The following is a 19,170-nucleotide window of genomic DNA, read 5'->3' as shown; positions in this document are numbered from 1 at the left end:
GAGTTTTATATGACACCTCCCCCTTTTTGAGGTAGCATGGGAGATTGATTTTGCCGATCGTCTCCTAAGCCTACCTCGCTGGCATTCCCCTGCCGGGACAGCCTGTCAGCGTTGCCATGCTCAACACCCTTCTTGTGTTGAATGGTAAAATCATACTGCTGTAGTGCCAAGCTCCACTGCAGTATCTTACCATTGTCGCCAGCAACCCGGTGTAGCCAGCTGAGAGGGTTGTGGTCTGTTACTATGGTGAAGTTGCGTTCATATAGGTAGGGCTGCAGCTTCTGCGGGGCTCACACTATAGCGAGGCACTCCTTCTCCACAGTGGCGTAGGCCACTTCCCGAGGTAAGAGCTTGCAGCTGAGAAACACCACCGGATGCTGTTCTCCCTCCCCATTTATCTGGCTGAGTACTGCACCAAGGCCAAATGCACTGGCATCTGTTTGAACTATGTATTGTCGGGTGAAGTCTGGGGCTTGTAGGATTGGGGAACTGGCAAGGGCAGCTTTCAATGCTCTCAAGGAGCGCTCACAGTCATCTGTCCAGGTGACTACTTGCAGTAGCTTCTTTCTGGTGAGTAGAGTTGAGTGCGGTTCTCCAGTTCGCGGTTCTCCAGTTCGCGGTTCGAGTGATTTTGGTGGGTGTTCTAGTTAGAACTGGAACTCGAGCTTTTTGGTAAAAGTTTGGCAGTTCAAGTTACGTTCGAGAACGGTTCTATCAGCAAAAGCAGGGCTTTTTACAGCTATAGTGTGCAGGGAGCCATAGCTGGCAGCCTGCGGTAAGCTGGTAACCAAGATAAATATCGGGTATCCAAGCGATGTGCTTTGTTTAGTAAGCCGATATTTATCCTAGTTACGTGTGCAGGGAGCCGACACTTCCCCGCTGGGCTCCGCCCCCTCCTGCACTCAGCATGTACACACACACACACACACACTCTCACACACACACACACACACACACACACACACACACTCACACTCACCTGTCCCCAGCCATGCAGTCCCCGACACTGATGTCCACAGCGCACATGGCCCCGCTAGGCTCCACCCACTTCGCACTCTGCCGCCCGCACACATGGCCCCGCTAGGCTCCACCCACTTTGCACTCCGCTGCCCGCACACATGGCCCTGCTAGGCTCCACCCACTTGCACTCCGCACACATTACCCCGCTTGGCTTCACCCACCTGGACTCTGCACACATTACCCCACTTGGCTCCACCCACCTGGGACTCTGCATACATTACCCCGCTTGGCTCCACCCACCTGGCACTCTGCACACATTACCCCACTTGGCTCTGCCCACCTGGCACTCCACACACATGGCCCCGTTTGGCTCCGCCCACCTGGGACTCTGCACACATTACCCTGCTTGGCTCCGCCCACCTAGCACGCCACACTCATGGCCCCGCTTGGCTCTACCCACCTGGAACTCTGCACACATTACCCCGCTTGACTCCACCCATCTGGGACTCTGCACACATTACCCCGCTTGGTTCCACCCACCTGGCATTTTTCACACATTACCCTGCTTTGCTCCGCCCACCTGGCACTCCGCACACTTGGCTCCGCTTACCTGGCACTCTGCACACATTACCCTGCTTGGCTCCACCCACCTGGGACTCTGCACACATTACCCCGCTTGGCTCCGCCCACCTGGCACTCTGCACACATGGCCCCGTTTGGCTCCGCCCACCTCGCACTCCGCACACATGGCCCCGCTCGGCTTACCTGCGGTTATGAAGTCCCGCCCTCCCGACCTCAGCGCTGTCACTGTCCTCCATGGCCGCCGCTTGTCATATCTCCTCTCGCTGCCGACCAGAGACTGCATTGCTCTCCCAGCCAATGGGGAACATTCTGTTCTTCATTGACTGGGACAGTGTGGATCATCATGGGAACCCCTTGGATTACAGCAGACCTGGATTTGTTTTTCTTTCTAATAAATTGGTGAAAGAGGGAATGTTTTAAGCAGTGTTTTTTCAAATAAAAATGTGTTTGTCTATTTTTTTTTTATTACTGACTGGGTTGGTGATGTCTTGTATCTGATAGACGCCTGACCTCACGAACCCCAGGGCTTGATGCCAGGTGACATTACACATCTGGTATTAACCCCATAGGTATTAACCCCATATATTACCCCGTTTGCCATCGCACCAGGGCACGGGATGAGCTGGGGCGAAGCACCAGGATTGGTGCATCTAATGGATGCGCCACTTCTGGGGCGGCTGCGGCCTGCTATTTCTAGGCTGGGGAGAGTCCAATAACCATGGACCTCCCTAGTCTGAGAATATCAGATCCCAGCTGTCCGCTTTACCTTGGCTGGTGATCCAATTTTGGGGGAACCCCACGTCATTTTTTTTTTTCATTTTTTTGGCTAAATACAAGGCTAAGAGCCCCTTAGTGCCACATGAAAGGCACCAAAGGGTGCAAAATTACAAAATGCAGGAGAGTGGGACATTATGTGTCTTTCTGCCATTATAATGACAGAAAAGACTGATATGAAGTGTACAAGCAAAAGAAAATCACCAGAGTGCTCTATGCTGTGAAAAGCAGTAGAAAATGGCACTGGAGTGAACATGTGACCGCCTCATGTAGGTTGAAACTATGGATCTGTACCGCCCTGGGGGCTCTGCTGCTCTCCGCCGAGCCGCTCGGATCTGGGCTCGGGTTGTCGGTGGCTCAAGCGCCTCCGGACCGGGGGCCACATCACTCTGGAAAGGGTGGGGGGGTTTGGTTGTTTGGTTTGGGGGGACCGGTTTCACTACCGGAGCCGCGGTGACCGGTAACAGTTTGTGATGCCACCCACGGGTCGTGGTGAGGTGATGGGCACCGCTGCGGTGAGGGTGTGGGGGCTCGTCCGGGATCGGTGGTGGGTCGCAGCTAGGTGGGTAGGGGGTTTGTTGGTCCCGGGGCCATGTGGCAGGAGCTGCGGGTTGCAGGACGCAGGGGCTTGCTTGCGGCGCGGTGCCTCATGGCACTGGTCTACTCACGATTAAACCACACAGAGTCAATGGTAAACCAAGTTCGGTGTAGATCGGTGCCCACAGCCGGCTGTGTGTGTCCCCAGTGAGGTTGGTGATGTCGCCTTTCTCCTGCACTTTTAAATTTGCTATAGTGACTCCTATGCTTCAGCAACGGTAGTCTGCTCCTCTGCTTTTGCGTATCGGAGGAGCCCTTTTGCCCACAGGCGCTGGCCCTTTGGATCTCTGGCCCTTGGCGGTGGCTCTTATCCGGAATCGGTGGGCTGTTGCCGTCTATCGGGACTTTGGGTGGGAATGAACCCCTGAGGTCCAGACCGCAATCAGTAGATTTGTTGAGCCCGGTTGCTTCTGGGCTAGAACAGGGTCTGAGTACCCTGCCTGGTGCTCCGGTTGACTTGTTAGCTCCACGGTCACCACCCTCTTCTTGATCCCTACGGTTCCGCAGTTCAGTCCCTGACCGGACTCCTGCAGAAGGCCACCACCGTCTGTCGTCTGCCTGCCTGACCGTTCCAAGGGGTATTAGGCTCCATCCTAGGCCCCTAACTCTCAGCTCGCCACTTTTACTCCTCTCAGTACTCCTCTCCCCACTCGACTTACTTGTCCTTTCCCTGCCTCAGGCCAGCAGACGCCTCGGAGGGCGTGCCTATCCGCCTGGCTCCGCCCACCTGGTGTGCCTGGCTAGATCTGAGGGAGGCGGTCAGGACTTGTTGGCTGCTGGTGCCTCACTGGGGTGGGGGGTTGTGGTGTTGTGTGTTGTTACCTGTGACCCCTGGGGGTCCAGGGCGTCACAGATCCTGGGTAAATTTATGTATTTTCCCTCCTTCAGTTTTTTTGCAGTACGCAAACAAATGGAAGGCACACGGATGACATACGGACCGTATATGGAACAGGAACGGATGCCACACGGATGCACCCGTAAAAAAATGAACCGTTTTTTGCGGACCGCAAAAACAGATCGGTCGTGTGAATGAAGCGTTATTCTGGTCTGCCGTTTATAAACAGCAGGCAGAAATAAGTGAATAGCGCCCCCCCAGCGTCAGAAAATCTCTGGGATTTCAGGGGGTAGCTGAGATCCTGGAGATCATGATTTAGGCCGGTTTTTCCGGTCCCCGCTCACATGATCACCGGTATACACTGTATACTGATGATCACGTTACAGTAAATGACAGCGTCGGTAAAAAATTATTTATCTCCCATCTGGCATGAACAAACATGATAAATCTCCTCCCTAGTGCCCTCCGGTCCCCCGGTGTCGCCAAAGTGCCCCCGCTGACACCCTCCCGGAAATCCAAGATGGCCACGCGCACAGCAGCGCGCCGGCCACATTCACCCTACTCCTCTAATTTCTGTCGCATGTGCCATGACACATGCAACAGAAAACTCCTCCCCAGGCCCTGCCAGGTCACCCCCTGTAACCCCACCGGTGTTCCCCGGTGTCCCACGGTACCTGTGCAGCGTTGATCCCCCGCGGCCCCCTCCTTCACAATAGACGCTGCCGCATGCACAGAGCGGCTGTCAGCTCAGCTTCCTGTGTTCAGACACAGTGAGTGGTGGTTATGCATCTGTAAGATAAATGGGCGGCACGTTGGCTCAGTGGTTAGCACTGCAGTCTTGCAGCGCTGAGGTCCTGGGTTCAATTCCCACCAAGGACACCATCTGCAAGGAGTTTGTATGTTCTCCCCATGTTTGTGTGGGTTTCCTCTGGGTTCTCCGGTTTCCTCCCCCACTCCAAAAACATACAGGTAGGGACTCTAGATTGTGAGCCCCAATAGGGACAGTGTTCCCAATGTATGTAAAGCACTATGGAATTAATAGCGCTATATGAATGAATAAATTATTATTATTATTATTATTACTGCAAAGCCCTGCTCATGAGGTAAGGAACATAGTTGATCAGGTGAGCTATACTACATTTCCAAATGGAGGTATGTGCTCTTTCTGTTGCCCTGCCTAACGACTACCAAACATGAGAGTACGTTATACGCCACAAGAAAACACATTTAAATAGCGAGCTCTGTTGTTTAGTATTCATTCAGCTGGATAACTGGACTTAAAGGGGTATTCCATCTCCAAGATCCTATCCCCAATATATAGTAGGTGGAATAGCAGTAATATCAGCAAATACCAATATTTGGAAATGTAGAATAGTTCTCCTGATTAGCCATGCCCTTACCTCATGAGCAGGGCCTTGCAGCTTTGGTAGCAACCGTTACGACATGGACTCTGCTGCTGTGGACCCGGGGAGAGTGGGTGCAGATTCATTGCACCCACACTCCTCACATCGACGGTCTGCACTCCTAGAAAATGGGGGATATGTTCCCTGAGCGTGTCCCCCCATATTCTAGATGGTCCAGAGTCTTTGTGGGACCCCCTTATTTTTTTTCTTACAATAAATTAGTGAAAGAGGGAATGTTTTGGGGAGTGTTTTTTCAAATACATTTTTTTTGTTTATTTTTTTTGTTAGTACTGACAGTTTGTGATGTCGGGTATCTGGCAGATGCCATGACATCACAAACTGCTGGGCTTGATGTCAGGTGACCTTACAACTAGTATCAACTCCATTTATTACCCCGTTTGCCACTGCACCAGGGCACGGAATGAGCTGGGGTGAAGCGCCAGGATTGGCGCAACTAGTGGATGCACCACTTCTGGGGCGCTTGCGGCCTGCTATTTTTAGGCTGTGAAGGGCCAATAACTATGGCCCTTCCCACCCTGAGAATACCAGACCACAGCTGTCCGCTTTACCTTGGCTGGTGATCCAATTTGGGGGGGACCCTACTTTTTTTTTGTAATTATTATTATTTATAAAATAATTATAAAAAAGAGCCTGGGGTGACCTCCACATTGGATCACCGGTAAAGCTGCCAGCTGTGGTTTTCAGGGGACCCCACGTCATTTTTTTAAACTATTTTTTTAAATAAAAAAAACAAATGGGCTTCCCTGTATTTTGATTGCCAGCCAAGGTAACGCCAGGCAGATGGGGGTGGCATCCCATAGCTGTCTGCTTTAATTGCGCTGAGAATCAAAAATACCGCGGGGCGCTACGCCATTTTTTTAATGATTTTTTTTTACAGTTCTGTCATGTCAGGCAATCAAAATACAGGAAAGCCCCTTTTTTTTTTTAGTTAATTAAATAAATAATTAAAAAATATATATATATGGGCTCCCACTGCATTTTTTGTATTGCTAGCTATGGGTAATCCAAGCAGCTACTGGCTGCCAACCCCCACTGCTTGGTGTTACCTTCACTGGCAATGGAAAATCCAGGGAAGCATCTTTTACTTTTTTTTGCCAAAAAACTAATAAAAGAAAATGACGTGAGCTTCGCCATATTTTTGTATGCTAGCCAGGTACAGCAGGCAGCTACGGGCTGCCCCCAACCCCCAGCTGCCTATTTGTACCCGGTTGGGAACTTAAAATATAGGGAAGCCCTTTTTTTAATTATTTCATGAATTTCATGAAATAATTAAAAGACAAATGACGTGGGCTTCGCCATAGTTTTGTGTCCAGCCGGGTACAACTAGGCAGCTGGGGATTGGAATCTGCAGCACAGGTTAGCCCGAGGTTTCTGGGCGCCTCTGCTGCGAATTGCAGTCCGCAGCTGCCCCAGAAAATGGCGCTTTCATAGAAGCGCCATCATCTGGCGCTGTATCCAACTCTTCCAACAGCCTTGGAGCCGGGTGGCTTGCTGGGTAATCATCATGAGTTAATACTGGCTTTGTTTTACTAGCTAGTATTAAGCCCGAGATTCTTCATGTCAGGCAAGTTTGACCCGGCCATTAAGAATCTCCAATAAAGGGTTAAAAAAAGACACCACACACAGTTAAAATACTTTAATAGAAATAAATACACATACACATTAGAGACTCCATGTGTATTACTCCCTCTTATCCCTCCACAATCCATGGTCTTCTTTCTCCTTCAACACATTCAGCTCTGCTACATCAGCAGCGGTGCATGTGAGAAAGGACGCTTCTTCCCGTGCAGCCTGAGTGATCAGAGGCTCCGTGCTGAATAGCGGTGACGTCACCACTGACAGGCGCATTGCTATGGCAACAGTGATCTCCGTTATGGACCGGCTGTGTCAGCCGGTCACTAATGGAATGGGGAAGCAGAATGGGGAGACGACCGTGTGCCAGAGCAAGTCGCCGGTACACGGCGATACACAAACGATCACCGCGTACTAGGAGATGCACTGACAGGACCTGGGACAGGACATGACGTCTAGCCATGTGACCAGTCTGTAGCCAATGAGATAACAGACACGTGACTGGTCACATGCTTTTTTGACGATGTCACGTAGGTCCTGTCAGTGCTGCTGGTTACCGGAAGGACGCAGCGATTATCGGGAGGAATAGCGGCAGGAGACAGAGTGCAGGACGCATCCCGGGGACCGGTAAGTGTTATGGCAATGTTTATTAACTGTATATGTACATTTATAATGTGTTTTTATGTGTTTGTGATTGCCTCCCATTGTTTTCTATAGGTTCGAGTGGTTCGCCGAACCGCTTCGCCAAACCGAACTCGAACTAGACCTCCATTCGACGAACCAAGCTCGAGCCGAACCGCGACCGGTTCGCTCATCTCCACTGGTGAGGTCTGTCAATGGCTTAGCAAGAGCACTATACTTAGGAACTAACTTCCTATAGTACCCTGCTGTACCCAAGAAGGACATCACCTGCTTCTTTGACTTGGGGATAGGCCAGGAGGTGATGGCATCAACCTTCCCTGACTCTGGTTTCAGGGTGCCGCCATGCTGACATGGGGTGGGTACGTCTGTCCCATCCCTCTGACAGACAGTGGATCCAACTTTCCCATCATCTGGACAGGCGATGAGTACAACTTTCCCATCATCCTGGCCGGCTGGGGAAAAATCCTCCTCACTACGTTGGCATCTTATGGGTTCTGCTTCCCCATCACAGTGACAAGTAGGGAGCACAACTTTCCTATCTCCCTGGCAGGTTAGGGGGCTGCCTGCCCCTCCCCCTGACAGGCAGTGAGCACCATACTCTCATGCTCTATATAGGCAATGGGCACAGCTTTCCCATCATCCTGACCGGCTGTGTGAGACACTTTCGCACTACCATGACAGGTTATGGGGTCTGCTTTCCCATCACCCTGACAGGTAGTAAACACAACTTTCCCATCATCCAGACCGGTCATGGATCTGACTGTCCCATCACCCTGTCCAGCCGGGGAAAACATTGTCCTCTCATTGTATAGTACCACAGAATCAGTGTTAATCATGGAGCAGCTACCACCAGCCATGTCACAGTCCATCGTGACACTGACAAGCTGCACACAGCCACCTTCCTCATGGCTGCCATGCCTGTCTCCATCTCCCTTAGCAACAATTCTTACAGCTGTGAGGGGATTGTCAGCCACATCACCCCGCAGTGTTACATGGCTGAGTTCTCCTGTACCATGAGACGCATCACTCTGTGATACCTCAGGGTCCGCGCTATTTATGGGGCAGCTACCACTAGTCATGTCACAATCCGTCGTGACTCTGACAAGCTGCAGGTGACCACCTTCCTCAATGTCCCCATACCTGCCTCCATCTACCTTAGCGCAGACACTCACTGCCTTGGGGAAATCCTCAGCAGCGTCACCCTGCAGTGCGACATGGTTGAGGTTCCCCGCACAGTTATCCACTTTATTTTCATGCACAACATTAATAATCACCTTCTGATCATCAATATTCGGGTCACATGACTTATCAACAACATTTGCATCACATAAGTTATCATCGACACGTGCATCACATGACTTATTAACAACATTTGCATCACATAAGTTATCAACGGCGCTTGCATGACATGACTTATCAACAACATTTGCATCACATGACTTACCAGATTGGGGAAGGTTGTCATCGACGTATTGTGCCACCAGTCACCCCGAATCAGTCTGGAATGTCTCGGGACACCCCCACATCTTTCCATCCCCTCCCAGCACCCCAGTCCAGGAAAACCCGGGCCATTGGGAAAGATTGGCAAACACCCCCAACTCCAGTGACTGTCAGGGTCTTCCCCAGGATAAGTTCACTAGGCAACACGAATTCAGGGCAGATGAGAGTTCGTTCTACACCAGTGTCCTTCAGCCCCTCAGTGATGGTGTTGCCCATGGTAACAGGCTGCCTGTTCTCACGGGCTCGACCACCCATCTCAACCACGAACAGGACATTGGCCCTAGGCCCTCGGGCCTCAGGTGTGGAGCTCCTCTTCTGCCTCTCTGGACAAGCAGAGCTGAGGTGTCCAGGCTGGTTGCAGGAAAAACACCTGCGAGTGTCAGAGGTGGGCCAGGCACTGGTGGATGACACAGGACCTATGGGAGGTTGGCTGGCAGGGGCAGGGGGGGTGGTAGTTGTCATCTTACACCCTTTCCAGCTGGTGGAGGGTGGCTTCCGCACCCCCGATGCACGGTTGGCCTCATAGGTGTCAGCAATCTGTGATGCTGTTTTCGCATCCTTTGGTTCCCGGTCCATCACGAACTGTCGTACGTCCGCAAGACAAAGGTGTAGGAATTGGTCCTTTACCATCAGGTCTGTTATCTGCTCAGCAGTGGTGGCGGACAGTCCTTGGGCCGATTGGTTAAAGTTGGTCCGGAGCCCATCCACAACGTCTCTGTTGCTGTTGTGTGGTCCAAGCTGGAGGGTTCGGAACTTTTTGCGGTACATCTCTGTTAGCTGATACTTCCGTATTAGGGCCTGCTTTATGGCCTCATAGTCTCCACTCTGCTCTTGAAGGAGACTGGCAAACGCGTCCAGGGCCTTGCCTCGCAGCCCTGGGGTTAAATATTGTGCCAATTGTGCTGGGGGTAACTGGTACTGCAAGCAAGTCTTTTCAAATCCCCTCAGAAAGGTGTCCAAGTCCCCATTTTTTTCCATCACAGGAAAGTGCTCTGGTTGGGGCTTAAAACGGCTGGCATTATTGGACTCACAGTTCAGTGAGGAAGAGGTCTGCTGCCGGGCTTGGAGGACCTTCAATTCATGGTCTCTCTGGGCCTGATGCTTGGCCCTCTCAGCCTCTCGTTCGGCCTCTCGCTCAGCTCTCTCCTGATATTGCTGAATGAGCTTCATTCGTCCCTCCTGGTCATCTGCAGCGAGTTGTTGTAGGGCCATCTGCAGGTAGGAGTCCATGCTGCTCCAGTCGCAGCTCTGGCTTGAAGCTGCAGAAGAGGCCCTGGCCGCAGTGTCATCCAGGGCTTGTTTTGTCTCCCTGTCATCAGCACTGGGGGAACGGATTTGCTTTGCGTCCCATTGTAACAGTTCTTTAATGAGGTCTGGCTAGTTTTTACCATTGACATCAATCTCGCTGGTCGTGCAGATGGCAATCAGAATCAACTTTGTCAGCTGACTGTACCAGGCTTCTGTCAATGCAGCCATAATTGCCAAATAAAAGATAGGGTAGAAAAACAAGAGAGCAGGGAGGGGGTAACTGCTACAAGTACAGTACTCTTCCAGGTATATTTAAACACTGAACCAACACAACTTGGTACAATATAATTAACCAAGAAAGAAGTGAATCAATATAATTTACTATCAAATATTATTTTATTATCAATAAATTCGTATAAATAACAATATCAAACAAGAGAGCCACCTGACTTTTGACAAAGCGTGTGGCGAAACGTGCGTTAGGGGTGGAGGGGCGCATGGCCAGATAACGTATTGCCTAATGTAAGTACTTGCTGCTTTTTGCTTCCTCTGATGTTTATTGTGTATACCTGTTCCAATAGCAGTTATTGATTCGCTGTGTTATTCTTATGGACACTTTCATCTCAGGGACAGTGATATAATCATTAGATTGGATGAAACCTTTCTGTTACTAAATGAATGTGACATGATGGGATCAGTTACTAGGGCTGATTAAAAGAGAAGTGGCGTATAGGATGATGGTATAATTACATCCAATATTTAATATATAATTCTAAAATCCGAAGCCATTTTTTGCCCTTTATGAAAATAGATCCTATATCCCATCGTGTGTGTCACAGTGTGGTAACAGAATGGCAGAGGGCAAAATATAATATAATGCAAAATATGATATACGGTATAAGTCACTGTACTATGTTATAAAAAGGCAGGAAGTCTATTTATTTAGATTCTGGAACCATGTGTCCCCCAGGTGGCTCTCTTGTTTGATATTGTTATTTATATGAATTTATTGATAATAAAATAATATTTGATAGTAAATTATATTGATTCACTTCTTTCTTGGTTAGTTATATTGTACCAAGTTGTGTTGGTTCAGTGTAACTGAAGTGTGTATAGTGATTGGACTTGCGTAACTAATATTTAAACACTGAGTTCGATCCTCAAAACTTTTGCAAGTTTTTAGTGAAAATTATGATTGCTCAAACCAGATCACTAATGCTCTATATCCCACTGCTTGCTACCAATTTGTCACGAACAGCCGGGGGAGTCACTCAGATATCCCGCAGCTGTTCACTAATTTGTCACGAACATGACTACTCTCTAGCGCCCCCCCCCCCGTTGTCGGCAGAGCACTTTTGGTACTGCAGGACAATGCATAAAATGAGGCTGCTGAGCTAATAATGCCAAATATTGGAGGTCTCACAGCAAGGATAAATGGATATATCACCGATTCCCGCTAATGGAATATATATACCTCGGTACCCTTAATGATAGCACTCCAATAATTCTATGCAATAATAATTACGCTGCCACCACCCAGACTTTATACAGGTAGCTGGGGACCCGTTTCAGATAGCAGAAGGCTTTTAGGACGGGTTTGGGTTCGTATATAGAACAGAAGGAACCGAACTATTAAATTTTATATATTTAATCCGAAAATAGGCAGTGTTTAAAAAATATACAAGAATTTACAAAAGGGAACGATACAAATACAGTATAGACAATTACATAAAAATAAAAGGTATAAACGGGAGACTTACTAAACTCGTGCCATAGATGTGACGTCCGAATTTAGGGAGGGAGGGGCTCCAAGAGAAGAAGATGGCAGAAAGACGGTCAGCATCACCACTTACTGATGCCCTCCAGTACTGACTCCCCCCAACAAGGAGCTAATCGCTCTTATGCCCTCAGGTAACCCCCCTCTCTGTGACCTCATTTTACAGTCTCTTGTGGGCTGTGCCAAAAGTGTCACAAAGTTCTTTAATTCTAGCTTTTCACATATCTTTGCCCCTGGGCCACACAGGTGAAAGATATTAGCGTCATATTTTATACTGTATCTCGATTTTACATTTACATAGGTACGAAACACAACGCATCTACCATGATTTTACTGGCCAATACGAATTTGTCGTGATACCAGCAATCTCCCAGTCAAGCTAAACGGTGCGCTGGGTTCAGCGCTCCACAGGGATTCTGGCAGTATGTTTTTCATTTTTCTAGCATTAACGGGCCACGTAAAAAACTGTGTTAGGAGTTTTCCCTCCAACAGAACAAAGGATTGTCAAGGAATGTCTTTTCTGTGCATCTTTTGGCTGTACCATCCCCGAGTCGTAAATTCCTAAACTTTCAGGCCGATCAGATAATCATCATGACGATCTGTGGCTGATGGTGGGGAGGGGGGGTAAGGACCCTTCAAGAGTTTTACATGACACTCCTCTGTGCAGACTCCCATCTGATTGCTGCAGGAGCTGCCGGTAATCAGCTGACAGCATCAGCTGATCATTTAATCAGCCGGCCTCACCGCTGGACTTATACGATCAGCTGATGATGTCAGGTGACCGCATCAGCTGATCACTTGCAGGTCCTGGACCGATTCGACGTGTCCCGGGAGTCTGCAGACAGGTGAATATGATATATATTTTTTTTCTACTGTTCACTTTTGATTACGCTTAGCAGCGAATGTAGAGGCAGAGAGAAGCTGCCCCACATACGCTACTAAGCGAAAGTGCATGTCACACAGGGGAGGAGGAACACAGAATTCTTCCTCCTCCTAATACAAAGACAATATTGCTCACAGCAGTGACATGGGAGTCAGAAATGCTTACAGGGGTCTTCCCTATGCTGCTCCCATGTCATTTGAACACTACTGTTATACATTTGTGACAGCTTTGAGCTTTTTCCAGACCGCCGTGGGTGCCGCTGAAAAAATGCTCGCGTTTCCCATAAGCTAACATTGGGCTCGGTGCTCAGGTTGAGCACCCGAGCATTTGAAAATGCTCGGCTCGAGCATCGAGCACCCGACCCATTTTACTGCTCGCTCATCTCTAGTTATTACCTATGAATTGGAGATATCTTGTAAAGATGGGAGATGGGAATAACCCTTCTTAAATAATAGAAAATCAAATAGGCAGCACTAAAAAAAAGTTGGACACTAGATTGAATCATATTTATGTGACATTTCAGCCCTATATAAAGTTTGAAAATATTTTTCTGTAGTTTCTGAAATGGTGCATATATATGGGTCAATAAAGTACCGTCTTTTTCAACTTTTGTTTTTTGGATTGTTGCCTATTGGTTTTGATAGTGAGTTCTTTTCATACCCATGGATAAATTTTGCCCAATTTCAGAAAAACCCTTTAGCAGAATTCAGAGATAATTGGTACCTCTTGGACTGATTACCCGTCGCATGCATAGGCGGATTATAATGAGGGCAGTTTGGGCTATCACCTGTGACCAGAGGGTCCAGGTATGCCCATAGCCAAATTGTCCTCAATGAAATGTTTTGTACACCTCCATCGGCATCATATACTCACCTCGCTTCCATTCCCCAGGTGCACATCTCTGAGCAGGGAACTTTCCTGGAGTTCCACTGCTGACAATAAAGAATGGCAGAGCAGTCACCATATTGTCAAAATCGCACCAGCATGTAGGCACCAGCATAAAGAAGAAACGGAGCCCCAGGGACAAGAGCAGAGCACCGGGGAAACGTGAGCAAGGTATATCTTTTGTGTGTGTGTATATATATATATATATATATATGTGTATGTGTGTGTGTGTGTGTGATTAGTGCCTAGCCTATGTGGCACCCCTGAGGCCTCAGTCGCCACAGGGTACCGCATCTGATTTAGGGTGCTGTACTGATACAAGTAAGAGGGGGTTTACCACTGGTGTTTGGATCTTTACACAATATCCTGTGCTCATGTCAAGTTACACAGGCAGGAAACCAGGTGCTTTCACACAGAAACTAGAGCAGAAGTGGTTACCATGGCAGTGGGAAATTCCCAGTCAGGGTGAGTCACCAGAGGGTGGGGGCACTAGGAGAGAGGAGAAAGAGCACAAACAGTAACACACAGAAGGAATAAGGCTATGTGCGCACGTTGCGTAAATACATGCAGTTACGCTGCGCTTTGTAGCGCAGCGTAACTGCATGCGTCCTGCGTCCCCTGCACAGTCTATGGAGATTGTGCAGGGGCCGTGCGCACGTGGCGTCTTAGAGTGCAGCGCTTCGGCTGCTGCCCGAAGCGCTGCGTTCTAAGAAGTGACATGTCACTTCTTCCGTGCGCTTTGCCGGCAGCTCCTGCTCTGTCTATGGCAGGAGCTGAAGGCAGAGCGCATGGAATCGGCTTTTTTTTTTTTCTCTACGGACATTTTCTGCAGCGATTTGAAGCGCACGTGTGCTCTTCAGATCGCTGCAGAAATTTCTACAGGGCTAGTACGCAACGTGCGCACATAGCCTAAGGCTATGTGCCCACGTTGCGTATTTGCATGCAGTTACACAGCGTATTGCACTGCAGCATAACTGTATGCGTCCTGCGTCCCCTGCACAATCTATGAAGATTGTTCATAATACATGCCCACGTGGCGTTTTAGAATGCAGCGATTTGCATGCTGACAAATCGCTGCGTTCTAAAAAGCAATATGTCACTTCTTTCATGCGCTTTGCATGCTGTCTCCATTCTGTCTATAGGAAGAGGCAGCATCCAGAGCGCACGAATTCTGCAGTCACTAAAGTTTCAGAATGGAACTTTTCAGCTGCGCTCTGAAGCGGACATGCAGTGACTTTTACGTTAAGGTGCAGAGCGCACACACGTGGGCACATAGCCTAACAGTTCAGTCTGGGACACAGAAGGTGACAGGTCTCTGAGGGACGCGCCGGATGGCTCCCCTAAGGGAGGCCGACTGGAATGAGTGCTTGAGAGCTTTTCCAGGGGAAAGGAGAGATAGAGAGTACCAGAATACCATGGACTCTTAGAAGCGGGCAGACTGGAGGGAACCGGAACCGGGTGGACTGGGAGTAACTGAGACCATCCGGTCAGACTGTGAGATGTAGGAGGACACGGCATCTGAGAGGAAGCTGAAGCGCTCCATTGGTGGCCGCCGCAGTCAGGTTGCAGAGCCTTAGGATGGACCATACTTCAGGTTGCCTCATCAGATTCTGCAGGGTCACGGGTAGACTAGGTAGTGCTCGGGCTAACCCCATTTGGAAAGGGACACAACGTGGAACTGGAGTCCCTAAGTCACTTCATGCTTTGGGGATCCACACTACATTACAGGCGCAGAGGAGAAAGGTCTTACATGTTCATGGGCAGTGGTGGTTGCTCCTTGCTTACCTGGGATCAGCTGGGGCCCAGCACGGTTGTGACCGGAACACCAAGGGCAGCCTTCTAAAGAACTGTAAGTAAATGATATGGACCTGCAGTTGCTGCCTCGGCCTCTTATTACCAGCACCAGTGCCTCGCAGTTCGGCGCCAATGGCCCCTTTCTCCGGTCACCCCCGATCCCCTCGGGGTTCGCTCCACCTGTGGGGAGCTGGACTACCTGAGCTGTGTGAACACCAGCCCCAGAGAGTGACATTTTGTAGTGGCGGCTGATCCCTGGCCGCGCACCACGGGTGGCGCTGCAAAGTATACCCCATCCCCGTCCAACACTGCTCCTGGGAGAGGAAAAAGTCACAGGGCTGGTCCGCGGTGGAGGAGGCCGAGATCCCCGTCGCCACCACAACCGGTGACATGCTTCCCAGGGACCCTTCGCCCTCCTTCCACCCCCCCTTTTTATACCGGACACCCTTGCACCTGTCTTTACATGTAGCCAACGGGGCCACAGAGCCAGGTCAGGCCAGTCACAGTGAACCCCACAAAACCACTGGCCCGGTCATGAGTAACCCCTGAGCCCTGTGGGGTGCTAAACCTTTATAGTGGGGGCTATGTGAGGGCTCATCTTCTATATAGGGAGCTATGTGGAGGCTTACACTGTATAAAGATGGCTAGGTGGAAACTCACACTGTATACAGTTGTGCTCAAAAGTTTATATACCCCAGCAGAGTTTTTTGAATGGTAACACAGAAACTTTTTTTCCACTCATGATTAGTGGTTGGGTGAAGCCATTTATTGTCAAACTACTGTGTATTGTCCTTTTAAATTATAATGACAACCAAAAACATCCAAATGACCCTGATCTTTTAAAAGTTAAAAAGTGAGGAAAGTGACAGTTGAGTAGAGAGAGTGGAGAGTGAGAGGAAGTGAAGTGTGGCTCTCGTGAGGAGAGGCCACGGAGAAGAGCTCCTGTTTTATTAAGTGGCAGACGTTGGTCTGGGCCTGGTAGGAGCTGGAACCCGGTCACAGGGGACAGTGTCAAGGGGCACGGACTGCCAAGGAGGGAGGCCGGTGGCCTTGAGCTATCCCTGGGCAGGGACCAGGGGACGACGGGGTACGTGGACCCTAGTCCAGAAAGTAGCTTCACGCGTTCCGCTAATTTACCCGACGGGGTGAAGACTTCAAGTGTCATCCCCAACCCGCTCCAAAATCGGGTTACTAGCGCACCGATGGGATAGGACTTTCCCAATACAGTCCAAAGAAATCCTACGCGTGAACCCTGAGAGCAAGCTCACTCCATTAGCCATATGGGTGAGCGGGACCCAAAGAGTTTTATACCCATGGGTCCAACAGAGACAAAGTGCCAGGGACAAGGGCATGGACCCAAGCGGGCTCCCTACAAGCTGCAGTGGTGCTCAGAATTCTGGTTTACAAGCTGTCGGTGTTGTTATTCCTGGACTGAGTGAGTACACTAAGATACCCCTGCTCCTACCCCAGCGTCACCCATCCACCCACCATCTGATGGGCCCCAGGACACAAACCCCTACCTACGGAGGGGTTAAACATTGGGCTGCCATACCATCGTTACCGGGCTCCCCCACTAACAGCAGCGGTGGTCCCTCATATTACCACGCACTGTGGGTGGCGTCACGAACTTTCCCATATCTCCCCCCCTGTACATAGCTTTCCTTAAATCGAGTGGCCGTGCGAAACCCCCCCCCCCCGAGTCTGGAGATTCCTCCCCTCGAGCCACCGCAGACCCGGATCCGAGCAGCAGCCTGGCTGCTGGCACGGGGGTGGCACATTGGCATCTGCAGATGTAAAGCTTTCCAGCTTCAGAGTTACACACTGCTAATGTCTAAAAGGGAAGTAGACTTTGTCTTCACCTCCAGACCTTTGGAAAACATATAACTGGCTTCAAAGGCGCAATGATGTTGGTGAAGACACCACATGCATGTGCAGATTTGCAGAGAGTTAGGGGTGCTTCACACACAGCGAGCTCGCTGCCGAGATCGCTGCTGAGTCACGCTTTTTGTGACGCAGCAGTGACCTCATTAGCGATCTCGCTGTGTGTGACACTGAGCAGCGATCTGGCCCCTGCTGCGAGATCGCTGCTCGTTACACACAGCCCTGGTTCGTTTTCTTCAAAGCCGCTCTCCCGCTGTGACACACACATCGCTGTGTGTGACAGCGAGAGAGCGACAAATGAAGCGAGCAGGGAGCAGGAGCCGGCGTCTGACAGCTGAGGTAAGCTTGTAACCAAGATAAACATCGGGTAACCAAGGTGGTTACCCGATATTTACCTTAGTTACCAGCCTCCGCAGCTCTCACGCTGCCTGTGCTGCCGGCTCCGGCTCTCTGCACATGTAGCTGCTGTACACATCGGGTTAATTAACCCGATGTGTATAGCAGCTAGGAGAGCAAGGAGCCAGCGCTAAGCAGTGTGCGCGGCTCCTTGCTCTCTGCACATGTAGCTGCATTACACATCGGGTTAATTAACCCGATGTGTACAGCAGCTAGGAGAGCAAGGAGCCAGCGCTCAGTGTGCGCGGCTCCCTGCTCCCTGCACACAGCGCTGGTAACTAATGTAAACATCGGGTAACCATACCCGATGTTTACCTTAGTTACCAGTCTCCGCAGCTTCCAGTCGGCGGCTCCGTACAAGCGCAGCGTCGCTTGCACGTCGCTGCTGGCTGGGGGCTGTTCAGTGGTCGCTGGTGAGATCTGCCTGTTTGACAGCTCACCAGCGACCATGTAGCGATGCAGCAGCGATCCTGACCAGGTCAGATCGCTGGTCGGATCGCTGCTGCATCGCTAAGTGTGAAGGTACCCTTAGTCATAACACCAGCTCTTGTAAATGTTATCATGCCAACAGGGGCGAAATAACTTGAGGAGAGGGCCTAATAGTCTGGAGAAACAAACACCCCATCAAATTAACATATTGAAAGCCGAGTTTATAAAGACCTTTTTTAAACATGTTTAGGTGGCTTGTTGTTTAGGGTAATTAGTAATAAAAATACAAATGACAGTGAGTTGGAGGGCATAGGGAACCCATCAAAAAGAAGTTTATCAGTAGATACAGTGTTTGATAGTGTTGTGCTTAAGCTGCTGCAGAACATCATTGCACACACATTGCCTGTAGATCTGATGTTTGAAATTGAAAAAGGCATTTCAGTGTTGGACAAGAATCTCTCCTTCAAAACAAAAGTTCTGGAGTATCATTCATATGTATGACCTTCAGTAAATTATGAGCACAATAAGTGCACTTTGGTCATTTATGTGGGATTAGAAGAAATGTTAATTAAAAGAAAAGACATTAATCTTTTTGCTAGTAAACAGGGTCTCCAGCTGTCTCTTGAAGTGGTGTATGCTTTGTCGGGATCTGGCTACCACATTGACATTATTAAGAATGACAGTTCAGGATAGGCAATGACGGCAGGCACGTGATGGGGGTGAAATGTCATTACACAGCAATGACATCAGTGATCACTTGGTCAGTCACAGTGACTAGAGGTTTGGGACATTTTCACATGACATCTCTGTTACATTATATTGTTCAGCTCTGTATGAGAATCTTTGTCCATTAGCGAATTGTACAGTAAATTGTCAGACAACCTGAAAGAAAAACTGTCAATCCAGCATATGGCATAGTCACTACCAGGATGGGATGTATCAGATAGTATTGAGTCATGCAGTGTTACTGAGATCAGAGTCCAGAACAGAG

The sequence above is a fragment of the Anomaloglossus baeobatrachus genome, chromosome 12 (assembly GCF_048569485.1).
Source record: "Anomaloglossus baeobatrachus isolate aAnoBae1 chromosome 12, aAnoBae1.hap1, whole genome shotgun sequence".
Classification (NCBI taxonomy): Eukaryota; Metazoa; Chordata; class Amphibia; order Anura; family Aromobatidae; genus Anomaloglossus; species Anomaloglossus baeobatrachus.
The sequence above is the reverse complement of the archived record's forward strand: the minus strand, read 5'-3'. Positions refer to the sequence as shown.